Consider the following 13,536-nt stretch of genomic DNA (forward strand, 5'->3'; position numbering starts at 1 on the left):
ACGACCGCAGAGGTTAAAACCCTGAACCGTTTGGGCAAGTATGGACACAACATTCAAGCTGGATACAGCTCTGAATTTGGATTGTGATTAAATAGTTGACACAGCATAGGTTTCGGACACAGAATGGATTGCGATTAAACAGTTGATCTTCATTTTACAATTAATAGTCAGCTTTTTTTGGAAACTCTATTAATGGAAGTGAGGGGCAAAACTATCTCATTCTCTAGCTTCAAAAAGAAGGAAAGAGAGAAAAGGGAAAAAACATTTAAAGATGACATTTATATTTTAGAAGAAAATGTAAATTCAGGTTCTATACAATTGGATGACAAAAAAAATGAACTAGAAAAATTAAGAAAGGAAAAAATGCATGGTAAAATAGTTTGATCCAGAATACAGTGGATAGAAGAGGGAGAAAAACCCACAAGTTATTTTTGTGGACTTGAATCTAAGAATTTTACCAGCAAGATTATTCCAAAGGTTGAAAAAGAAAATGGTGATATTGTAACTAACCAAAAAGAAATACTTAAACAGGTTAAAATATTTCATGAAAATTTGTACAAAAACAGAGATGTTGAATGTTGTAAACCTAAAGATATTGAAAATAGTCTACAAAATGTAAATGTTAGAAAGTTATCTTTAGATGAACAAGATAAACTAGAAGGTGAAATATCAGTTAATGAAGCTGGTGAACCTTTAAAAAGAATGAAAAGCAATAAAACGCCTGGATCAGATGGTTTTTCAAGTGAATTTTTTAAATTTTTCTGGCCTGACTTAAAAATTTTTGTTGTAAGATCCTTGAATGCAGGTTATGATAAAGGGGAACTTTCTGTTACTCAAAAGCAGGGGATCATTACATGTCTTCCAAAGGGTAACAAACCTAGACATTTTTTAAAAAACTGGTGCCCTATATCTTTGCTTAATACTGTATATAAAATTGGCTCTGGGGTTATAGCAAGAAGATTTAGAACAGTTTTGACTAAACTTATTGATACTGATCAGACAGGTTTTATGAGTGGAAGATATATTGGGGAAAATCTAAGATTGATCTATGATATCATGGAATATACTGAATATAATGATATACCAGGCCTTTTATTGTTGATAGATTTTGAAAAAGCCTTTGATTCCATTTCATGGGAATTTCTTTTAAATGTATTGAAATTTTTTAATTTTGGCGATTCTATTATAAATTGGGTGAAAGTGCTCTATCAAAACATTAATTCAGCAGTCATTCAGGGAGGAAATCTTTCAGACTTTTTCACTGTTGAACAGGGTTGTAGGCAAGGTGATCCATTATCGCCTTATCTTTTCATTCTTTGTGCAGAAATTTTAGCGTTAAAAATAAGAAATAACAAAAATATAAATGGAATCAAAGTTCTTCATGTTGAACACAAACTCTCGCAGTTTGCTGACGATACATCACTACTTTTAGATGGAAGTGAAGAATCTTTAAATGAGGCATTATTGGAACTAGATTGGTTTGCGAAAATTTCTGGTTTGAATATAAATTTTTCCAAAACTCATGTAATTTGGATTGGAAGTAAAAAGTACAGTACAGAGACACTTTGTACAAATCAAAATCTTACTTGGGGAAGCACATCCTTTAAATTATTGGGTGTTAATTATTTTGATGTTGATTTAGAAAAAATAGTTAAAATCAATTATGATGAAAATATTGTAAAAATAAAAAAAGACTAGTCAAACAATGGTCTAGACGTAACATTACTGTTATTGGTCGAATTACTGTTGTAAAGACACTTATGTTGCCAATTTTAAATCATTTAATATTGTCACTACCTAATCCAAGTGAAGATATTGTTAAACATATAAATGAACTTATGATAAGTTTATCTGGAACTCACCAGTTCATAGAGTAAAAAAAGATGTAATACAAAAAGATTATTCTGATGGAGGCTTAAAAATGATTAATTTACATGCTTTTATAAATGCTTTGAAATGTACTTGGATAAGAAGAATTTGTAACCAGGTGCTCCGCAGGGCGCAGCTTTATACGACCGCAGAGGTCGAACCCTGAACAGTTGGGGCAAGTATGGACAAAACATTCAAGCGTGATACAGCTCTGAATTTGGATTGTGATCAAATTTTTGACATTACATGGTTTTTTTTTACACAAAACAAATGTCAAGATTTTACAAATCAATTAAAGATTTCTTCAAACTTTTTAAATCTAAAATTAAATAGTTGATCATGACACAGCATAGGTTTCTGACACAGAACGAATGTGGTCTAATGAACTTGAAAGTTTTTTTTTGCCTTTGAGCAATTCACTATGCTGTTGAATATTAATCCTCTCAAAAAAATGTTTGAAGAAATTTTCTTTTTATTTATGAAATCTGAAATGAGAAAAATTTAACCCCCCCCCCCCTTTTTTTCACATCCCCGTTTTCCTTTTTCCAAAACTGTTATCAATTCAAATTTCTAATGGAGTTTGCAACAATAACTACTCTTTTAAATACATCATAAAATATTAAAATGTAAAATAAAGTGCTTGTTATCACTGAATGGTAAAGATTGGTTGGTAGTAAAAGTGAATATACATTGTTTATTGTATAAAACAATAAAAAAAAACTTCATCAGCAACATTTTATATTGGCAAATTTCCAATGAAGTTATTTACATAAAGTTATTGGCAAATAAAAATAGAAAATGACATCATAGTCATGTTTGGCAAATGTCCAACATACATTATCTAAAAACATTTTAGATAAGATAAGGAAATAAAGGGCTGCGCTTTAGCGCATGATACGCCCGTTGCTCTTTTAACTTGTCTTTTATGCTTTAAATGAATTTATATGATCAACTAGAAATAGTGTGAGCCCTGTCAAATACCCCCCCCCCCCCCCCAAATAATAAATAAAAATGCACAAAAAAATTGGCACTATTAAGGCTACCTCAAATTTAACTAAGTTTGTTGTCTTTAATTTTTCATCCATACATAAAATTTTGTGAAAGTGTTAGTTATTGTCCCAAAATTGGAAAAATCCCCCCTTTTTTAAGCATAAAAATTCATAACACGGAAAAATCTGAAATTTATAAAAATGGAAAGGGAGCTTACATCAATAGATATAAACAATTCACCAAAGTTTCATGGACATTGGTGAAAGCCTTTTTGAGTTATTGTCCTAAGTGTTAAAAATCCCCCTTTTTTTTTATGAATAAAGCCCCATAAATCCAAAACTTAAAATCTGAAATTAAAAAAAAACGAAAGGGAGCTTACATCAATAGATATAAACAATTCACCAAAGTTTCATGGACATTGGTGAAAGCCTTTTTGAGTTATTGTCCGAAGTGTTGAAAATCCCCCCTTTTTTATGAATAAAGCCCCATAAATCCAAAACTTAAAATCTGAAATTAAAAAAAAACAAAAGGGAGCTTACATCAATAGATATAAACAATTCACCAAAGTTTCATGGACATTGGTGAAAGCCTTTTTGAGTTATTGTCCGAAGTGTTGAAAATCCCCCCTTTTTTATGAATAAAGCCCCATAAATCCAAAACTTAAAATCTGAAATTAAAAAAAAACGAAAGGGAGCTTACGTCAATAGATATAAACAATTCACTTAAGTTTCATGGAAATTGGTGTAGGTGTTTTTGAGTTATTGTCCGAAGTGTGGACGACAGACGGACGGACAGACGGACAGACGGACAGACGGACAGACGGACAGACGGACGGACAGACGGACGGACGGACAACGGTATACCATAATACGTCCCGTCCCGGGCGTATAAAAAAGCTTCATCAGCAACATTTTATATTGGGAAATTTCCAATGAAGTTATTTACATAAAGTTATTGGCAAATAAAAATAGAAAATGACATCATAGTCATGCCTGGCAAATTTCCAACATATATTATCAACTACTATTATATACAAAGAATATAACTCCAATTGAAAATTAATTGCTATTGCACAATATTGTGCAATTAGATATTTCTTGCTATTGTGCAATACTGTGCAATTGAAAATTTCTTGCTATTGCACAATACTTGATATGGAATCCTGATTTGGACCAACTTGAAAACTGGGCCCATAATCAAAAATCAAAGTACATATTTAGATAAAGCATATCAAATAAGCCCAAGAATTTAATTTTTGTTAAAATCAAACTTAGTTTAATTTTGGACCCTTTGGACCTTAATGTAGACCAATTTGAAAACTGGACCAAAAATTAAGAATCTACATACACAGTTAGATTTGGCATATCAAAGAACCCATTTATTCAATTTTTGATCAAATCAAACAAAGTTTAATTTTGGACCCCCATTTGGACCAACTTGAAAACTAGGCCAATAATTAAAAATCTAAGTACATTTTTAAATTCAGCATATCAAAGAACCCCAAGGATTCAATTTTTGTTAAAATCAAACTAAGTTTAATTTTGGACCCTTTGGACCTTAATGTAGACCAACCAAAAATTAAGAATCTACATACATAGTTAAATTCGGCATATCAAAGAACCCCAATTATTCAATTTTTGATGAAATCACACAAAGTTCAATTTTGGACCCTTTGGGCCCCTTATTCCTAAACTGTTAGGACCAAAACTCCCAAAATCAAACCCAACCTTCCTTTTATGGTCATAAACCTTGTGTTTAAATTTCATAGATTTCTATTTACTTATACTAAAGTTATGGTGCAAAAACCAAAAATAATGCTTATTTGGGCCCCTTTTTGGCCCCTAATTCATGAGCTGGTGTGACCTCAACTCCAAAAATCAATCCCAACCTTCCTTTTGTGGTCATAAACCTTGTGTTAAAATTTCATAGATTTCTATTTACTTATACTAAAGTTATGGTGCAAAAACCAAAAATAATGCTTATTTGGGCCCCTTTTTGGCCCCTAATTCATAAGCTGGTGTGACCTCAACTCCAAAAATCAATCCCAACCTTCCTTTTGTGGTCATAAACCTTGTGTTAAAATTTCATTGATTTCTATTTACTTATACTAAAGTTATTGTGCGAAAACCAAGAATAATGCTTATTTGGGCCCTTTTTTGGCCCTTAATTCCTAAACTGTTGGAACCAAAACTCCCAAAATCAATCCCTACCTTCCTTTTGTGGTCATAAACCTTGTGTCAAAATTTCATAGATTTCTATTTACTTATACTAAAGTTATGGTGCAAAAAGCAAAAATAATGCTTATTTGGGCCCCTTTTTGGCCCCTAATTCATAAGCTGGTGTGACCTCAACTCCAAAAATCAATCCCAACCTTCCTTTTGTGGTCATAAACCTTGTGTTAAAATTTCATAGATTTCTATTTACTTATACTAAAGTTATGGTGCAAAAACCAAAAATAATGCTTATTTGGGCCCCTTTTTGGCCCCTAATTCATAAGCTGGTGTGACCTCAACTCCAAAAATCAATCCCAACCTTCCTTTTGTGGTCATAAACCTTGTGTTAAAATTTCATTGATTTCTATTCACTTTTACTTAAGTTAGAGTGCGAAAACTAAAAGTATTCGGACGACGACGACGCCAACGTGATAGCAATATACGACCAAAAAATTAAAATTTTTGCGGTCGTATAAAAACGATTGTAAATGGCGAAATATATTTTTGTCATATGTTGATAAAGATAGATTCTTTACTTGTGGTAATAGCTATGTAAAGCAACTACAACAAAGTATTAAGAATAAATTTTGGAAAGATGTACTGGGTGCTTGGCAAATGGTAATTGAAAAAGAAATGAATTTGCACGACTGGGAATATTTTCTTTCCAGTCCAATTTGGATGAATAACCTATTCCAAATTGACAAAAAACCAGTGTTTTTCAAAGACTGGCATAGTAAGGGTATTTTACATGTAAATGATATTGTTGGGGAGAATGGTACCTTTCTAAATTTTGATCAATTTCAGGAGTGTTTTCAGATGGATATAGACATCATGAAATATAATAGCATAATTTCTGTGCTAACTAAGACTTCCAAAAAAATTAATAGGGGAGATTATAAATTAGTATCTCCTTTCATACCATCAGTTATAAAAGCAAAAAGGGATCTAAAGATATGTATTTGGTGGTAAACAAAAACAACACTGTTCCTACAGGAGTAAAAAGATGGGAAGCAATTTTACTTTTAGAAAATCAAAACTGGAAAAAAGATTTTTCAATTACCATTTGCTATTACAAAAAATACTAAGCTACAATAGAATTAATCAAAAAATTCTGGCAACAAATACGTTTTTAAATAAAATTGGGATAGTGCAAAACCCATATTGTACTTTTTGTAAGACTGAACTTGAATCAATTGAACATATACTGTGGGACTGTTATTATGTACAACAATTTATTGAGCAAACTGAAATGTGGTTTCTCCAGAATGGTATTAGTATACCATTTACACAAGATATTTTTTTGTTTGGAAATTTATCACGAATGTACAAAGGTGATCCTCAAAACAATATCTTTCTCTGGATTAAACAATATATATATATAATACACGATATTTTAAAGGAGAATTAAGTTTAACAGCATTGATTGAAAAAATAAAGCATCATTATATTTTGGAGAAGAAGATATCAATTAAAAATAAATGTTTTGACAAGTTTAATCAAGCTTGGTGCATTTACCAAGAGGCTTTACAGGAAAATTTGGTGGATGAGCAACTATACAAAATTAGCAGACATCAAACTAAATTTTTGTTTTTTTTTTATATTTGTTTTTTTGTTTGTTTTTTTTTTTTGTTTTTTTGTTTTTTTTTTTTTTTTGTTTTTTATTTTTTTTATTTTGTTTTTTTTTGTTTTTTTGTTTTTTATTTTTTTTATTTTTCTTAATCATCTTTTAATTCTTTTATTTATTAATTCTCTATACTTTTTTTTTATGTCCTTTTTAATAAGACACAATTATAAAATCACAGCATAGGTTTCTGACACAAAATGAATGTGGTCTAATGAATGACGATGACGACGACGTGATACCAATATACGACCAAAAAAAATTAATTTTTGTGGTCCAGGGGCGGATCCAGCCATTTTAAAAAGGGGGGTTCTCACCCCAGAGTAATGGGGGGGGGGGGTTCCAACTACATGTATATGCTCCCATTCAAATGCCTTGATCGTCCAAAAAAAGGGGGGTTCCAACCCCCAGAACCCCCCCCTGGATCCGCCAATGTGGTCGTATAAAAACTGATTATACATGTATGAGTGAATTTTTCAAGTCCAAGGATCTATTTTCAAATTATAATCAAATATAATTTATAGTTCCAAATGTTATTTATTTTCCTTTGTCACAAACTAATATAGATTTGTAACTGATCTATAAAATGTCAACAACTTTTATCTACACACTGTACATGTAATCAGTCGGAAACCAGGTTGAAATAGAACAAAAGAATCGAAGCTCTTTGTTAGAGAAGGCGATAAATGTTTACTGTATTGTTTACTATAGTGACAAAATTTTTAAAAGTTGATAGAAACAAACAAAATTGCAATTTTCTTCTCAATTACGAGGTGTTTTATTCTAAAAACACCATTTGCATAAGTTTTCAATTTATCTAGTACATAGTTAAGCAGAACAATTAGATATCAAGTCGACGACATGGGTATCTTTCAAGTTGGATGAAGAAAATGCATAACCTCTGATTTTTATGAAAAAATTACCACGGAAGGAAAACATATCAATCTATTAGTTCAGTAATTTTCGTGTCTGCCCTTCCATTATGTGACTGAAGAAAAAATTCCAAAAAATGGGTAACAATTGTATCGAAAAGAGAAAATCGAGTACACCTTTTTATGTTAGGGCGTGTTTGAGTTGAGTATTTTGTCTTGATATCGTACAAAGTAAGAATATTTCATACATCGTCTTGCTTCAGATTCTATCATTTTTATATATTAAAGCTACAGGTTGACTTTATAACACAAAAAAATCACAGTACTAAAAGATGAAATATATGGGTCAAGTGAAATACCTATCTAATGAGTCACAAAAACAGAGAAGGTGTGTTCGAATAGCTATTTTTTAACTGAAAGTACTTGACGACAGTCTTTCAAGTTGGATGATGAAAATGCATATCTTCGAAAAATTCTAATTTTTTGTGTGTGATTACTAGGGTTTATAGTCTTCATACACAAAAAAAATCTAGTCTGCCCTTCCACGAAATATCTAATTAGAATTTTTTTAAATGTTTATGAATTTTCAAAAATTCCACCTGACAACCGATCAGACAATAGTTTTAAGTTCAATCAATGCAGACAAGATTATTATTAACTGATGCTCATTAGCTAGTTGATACATTTGTCTTTTAAAATACAACTGACATATAAGGATCGTAATGTTGCAATGTGGATAAATTTGTCAGTTTCCAAGAGCAATATTGGTAGCACGTCATCCCTACAATGGCTTCCATTTCTATGATTGTGAAAATGAACTGGCGTAATGGGGAGATAATTTTGACGAAGTAGACTCCTGACTGTAATGTAATAAGATAAATACCTAAATATCTAATTAAAGGATTTCACTTACATGTATGATGCAATATACAATGTACATGTACTACGACTCTTGAAAGAGAGAGATGAAAGAAAACATAGAAGAAAGACGAGTTTGTTAAAATACTGAGACAGTAGGGTTCCTTAAGGTAAAAAACATCAGTGCCAGTGTATTGTATTGATTGTTTCATGTATTGATTTGAATTATATCCCTTACTCCATGTGTCATATACATGTATGATTATTGATGGGTTATTTCCTTTTATTGTTAACCACCTCACAATCAATATTAAATGTGCCTTTCTAACGATCCCATGTGTTACGTTTTCTCTGCTTACTGGCACAGAATATTTAACTTTCTTTGATGAGTATCGCAGGGTACCATCATTGACATCATCAGTTAAACAAACAATCATTCCTTATCAAATTATCATGTCATTAGTCCAAATAATTATGACACTTTGAAAGGCTATTATATTTTTTTCATTGACGCCTTACATCATTACATCGAAGGCGTCAAAGCAAAAAATTAAAATAGCCTTCCAAGATGTCATAATTATTTGGACTAGTCATGTCATATGTAACTTATTGTTAATTTCATTATGCATGTTACATCGTATATATGTGACACCTTCATATGGGGACGAAGTCCCCTACAATGTATTACAGTAGAAATAAATAATTTTAATTTTTTTTAAATCAGGAATATTTCCCCAAATTTTCATTGTACTGATGAACTCAAAATTGTTAACTTTTTTGCGGTAAATTTTTTTAATTCCCGCATTTGAGCAGAACGCAGGTATCTTCTGGTCCCGTTGTCATGAGAATTTGAGTAGTCTAGAAAAATATAGGAACTCAAGGAATACAATGAACCTGTCAATATTTTAAAAAATCGTATTAATGATGAACATTCAAATGGGAAGAAGTTTAATCCTACATGTACATGACATTAGATGACATAATATAAATGCCAGGGGTGTGGAAATATTTGTTGTGAGCACTTGTCCCTGGGCAAGTAAAACTAAAAATTTTGCTTGTCCCAAAAATATTTACTTGCCCTGATGATCCCAATAAATATTGAAGTATTTCTTGTTAGTTAATATATGATTCTTACTCATACTGTTGTGCATCACAAACAAATGAAATCCATTTGTTTATATATGTGTAAAAAATTAAGAAAGTAGGAAATGGGTTAACATCAATGGGACAGAAACCTAACAGCAAATCAACCAATGAAATGACATGTACATTTGTAAAGGACAATTTTGAAGCAGTTTTTGAATAAAAATTGTAGCCAGTAGGTTCATATACTAAATTTGATTGAAGAAATGTAAACTAAATAATAGATAAACTATTGATTTTGTGGTGTTTCTCTCAACTGACACACTTGTTTTTTTCTTGATTATTTATTACTGTCTTGATGGGCAATTAAAGCGTCCCTTCTACATTGTGTATTTACCACTTTGACAACAAATAATGTTGACCTTTCATCTATAATTAAGACAAAACCTTCATTTATTTTCCGAATTTCCATAGACAGCCAGGGGCAATCTGATATCCACGATTCTTGCTTCCGTTTTTTTTTTTTTTAAATACTCTGTGTCCTCCCTATGCATTTAAGGTTTTCTACTCGACTCATGACTCTTTCTGTCTTGCTTGCCCAGCTTTTTATTAAGTATTTATCAATCTGAATCTCAATACAAAATTGACACTTTCGGTAAATGATGGACAAAACCTAATCGACGATCCCGGGTCAATGGACAAAGCCAATGCAATGACTCGGGTTCGCATACTTATTTTTATTTATTTTTTGGTAATCGATCTATTTCCGGTATCATGTAATATTTATCGTCATGAACATTGCTGAACATTGGTTTCTTTTACATAAATTAAACATCGTTATACGTTTTGAAATTAATTTTATGTTTTTGTTGGATTTGAACTTGTCTTGTATATTTTTTTACTTGTCCACGGGCAACCAAGACAAAAATAATTACTTGTCCGGTTGTTCAAATGTACGAGTCCGGCGAGTCAGGCATAGCATTTCCACACCCCTGAATGCAGCAGTATTTAAATGTGACAAATGTTTAAAATACTGTGGAAACCATCGTACAACATGTATACCAGTACAGGAAAATTAAAATATTCGTTCTATTTATGCGCACAGCTCTTAGTTAAATCATAAGTATTTTAATATAAAGTAAATTACGAGGCGGCAAAAGAAGTTATCAACTTAATGATCGCCGCAATAATCCAGGTAGAATACAAATTTCATTTTTAATAATTCTTTGTCCTTGATATGAATAAACCTTATACCTGATGATTGTGTTTCTTAGTTAACATTGAACATGACGTCATAACTTAAAAAAAACGTCACAAGTAAAATCCCTAACAACAGAACCAAAATCGGAAGCGTTACGGTATTTCCGTTTTGAAATCAAAATACATTTGTATGTTTGAATTTTAAAAAAAATCACAGAATTCGTCCCCTTTTACAGGTATTAAATGCCTGCCTCATATCAAAAGATTAGTTACCTATATGTATTGTTTTAAAAAAAAAAACCACAATACTGGTACAAAATCTTTATACCAGTATTGTGCACATCACCAACTACAGGAGATCCGATTTTTTATCACTCTAGTCTGTACATTGATACCCAATTTGGGGTTTAAGTGCCAGTCTGCCTAAGAATCAGGCAGTGGTGAAAACATGACCAAAAAAACCCACCCAATTTGACACTGATTTCAGTTCATAATATGTAGTTATGCACAAAAATAACATTCATTTTCGTTTTCTGTTCTAGTAATAGAAGATACAATTTGGCTGAAATGCACTAGAAATTATCGAATAAGGGGAGATAACTCTGTAATTTGCTATCACTCTAACCAATTTTCTAACCGAGTTATTTGATATTACCAGACACACACAAACGAGACTAATAATTTTTAACTCAGGATGATGGTTAGTTAAATCAAGGACGTATATTTATACGTCCTTGGTTAAATAACATGATTAACTCGGTGGGTTTTTTCTGATCATGTTTTGATTTTTACCTAAATTGCCTGCTTCTTACAAAGACTAGCACTTTAAAAGGTTCATCATAACAAATGGCCAAATATGGCCGTATTTTCACCTCAAAAACTACTCTGTGTACAGACTTACCTGTGCTGTTTGGAAAGTTTTAATGCCTAGCATCCACTAGATATATAAAAGTTAAATGCATTTTGTGTTAAAGAAAGATAAAATCTTTTTTGGTTTTTGCTGGGCATTTTTTTTCCTTTCTGCAGAAGGTGTAAGAATAAACAAACACCTGAATTACTTTGATACTGTCCACTCACTGACTCAGATGAACTCTTTAACTCGCCTGTAGTTGTGAAGATGCCTCTTGTCCATGTCAATTAAGGACAATCAAAACAATACAAACCGGTTTTCTACCTGAGGGAGCATCTCATAGTTGTACCACAACTTAGTTAATTTTGAGACCTTTTGCATGAAGGAAAAAAATGCCCATCAAAATCCAAAAGAGATTTCATCTTTCTGAAACACAAAATGCATTTAACTTTATTATATCTAGTGGATGCCAGGCATTAAAACTTTTCCGACTTCACAGGTAAGTCTGTACTCAGAGTAATTTTTGGCATGTAAATACAGCCATATTTGTCCGTTTGTTATGATGAACCTTAATACCATAAACGGAGATAGTACCCATTTATTCTCCGCTAACAGAAAACATGTGAGATTACCAGATCTTTCTTGGGTCTTTAAATTTTTTCTCGTACCTCAAAAATCAGGTTATATGTATGAGATTATGATCTGTCAATATTTTGCTACAGATTGTTTTGTTACGGTTGTAATTAAACTTATTTGTTAAATAAATTCACAGCCTCTTTAAATCACTAAAAAGATCATGATTGAGACGTGGAGTACACTACAGAACATAGGGTCTTGGTAGGCGCTACTGGTTAACTCGGACTAAAACAAAATCGGCCTACCACAAAAAATGGACTATAATAAACTCGGACTTTAACAAACTCGGCCTTCCATTATTTGAGACAATATCTGAAAAAGTATAATTTTCGCAATTCGGCAATAAGAAAAAATCAAAAAAAGTCTTTAGACACAGTATTCAAGTTAATAGCACAAATCGAAGAACACACAATATGGATCTAGGAACTGTTGTCTGTGAATTCAAACCGTAATTGTTAAATGTGGTATAACAATTGCAATTTCAAAAATGTTACAAAATAATTCCAGTTCTTTCCTGTTACCAAAATGAATCAATTTAAAAAAATTTTCTAATGGGAATAAGGAATAAGTTTCAGACACTATTTGTGGTTTACTAGTTTATCCTGCAATAGTAAAGTAAATGCCAATTATTGATTTGCATTTGTAATACAAAAGGTTTAGAAATAAACTAAAATATAGTCAGAGATGTCGGTAACATGAAAGAATCTTGAGTAACAGGACAGAGTTGGTAACAGAAAGGATTTTTTTCTCGAAAAAATGCTTTATTTTATAGTTTAAGAAAAATACATCATTTCAGATTGGTCACAATTGAAAGATAACAGCAAACAATGTCATTTATCCTTTGAAACTGTATTTGCCAGATGAAAAATCTGCCTAGGTAATGACAAATTCTAAAATAAATTTCTTTCTGTTACTGTCTATACTACACTAGAATTGCACAATGTTCCCTGCTGTTATCAAAAGCAAAAAACCTATTTTTTCATTCAATATACTGTATATATGTTTGTTTACTTTAAATTTGGCCCAGGCATTACCGGACCAAATTGAACCATACTTTGCCACAATCATCATTTGGGTATATAATTTAAAATATATATCCGAATGCCCATGACTCCATGACACGAATCCCTGGCTGTCAACCGAAATCGTCAACATGACTAAACATAGAACTTAGGGGGTAATCTGCAAGTTTGGACCATTATATTATAGCTGCTATGAATAGAGAAAATACAATGTATGTCAGGATCAAAAATGTTTCGAATAATGAGATCTATCTGGTGTCTCTTTGCTTCAAATGTTTAGATAACTTATAATAGGAGTTACAAGTTGCACTAATTTGACGCT

General features: G+C 31.6%; 1 protein-coding gene across 2 annotated transcripts in view; it reads right to left on the bottom strand.

Annotated features, from left to right (window-relative positions):
• The window catches only part of LOC143069314 (golgin subfamily A member 5-like), a 60,465-nt gene extending 48,128 nt beyond the window's left edge, over positions 1 to 12,337 (bottom strand). The window contains exon 1 of one of the 2 annotated variants that reach the window (XM_076243881.1): positions 12,225 to 12,337. The gene's annotated coding sequence lies outside the window, so the exon portion shown is untranslated. Of the gene's footprint in view, positions 1 to 12,188 lie in introns of both variants that reach the window. The other variant, XM_076243880.1, reaches the window with a different exon arrangement.
• Positions 12,338 to 13,536: the final 1,199 nt, after the last annotated feature.

The sequence above is a fragment of the Mytilus galloprovincialis genome, chromosome 3 (genome assembly GCF_965363235.1).
Source record: "Mytilus galloprovincialis chromosome 3, xbMytGall1.hap1.1, whole genome shotgun sequence".
Taxonomy (NCBI): Eukaryota; Metazoa; Mollusca; class Bivalvia; order Mytilida; family Mytilidae; genus Mytilus; species Mytilus galloprovincialis.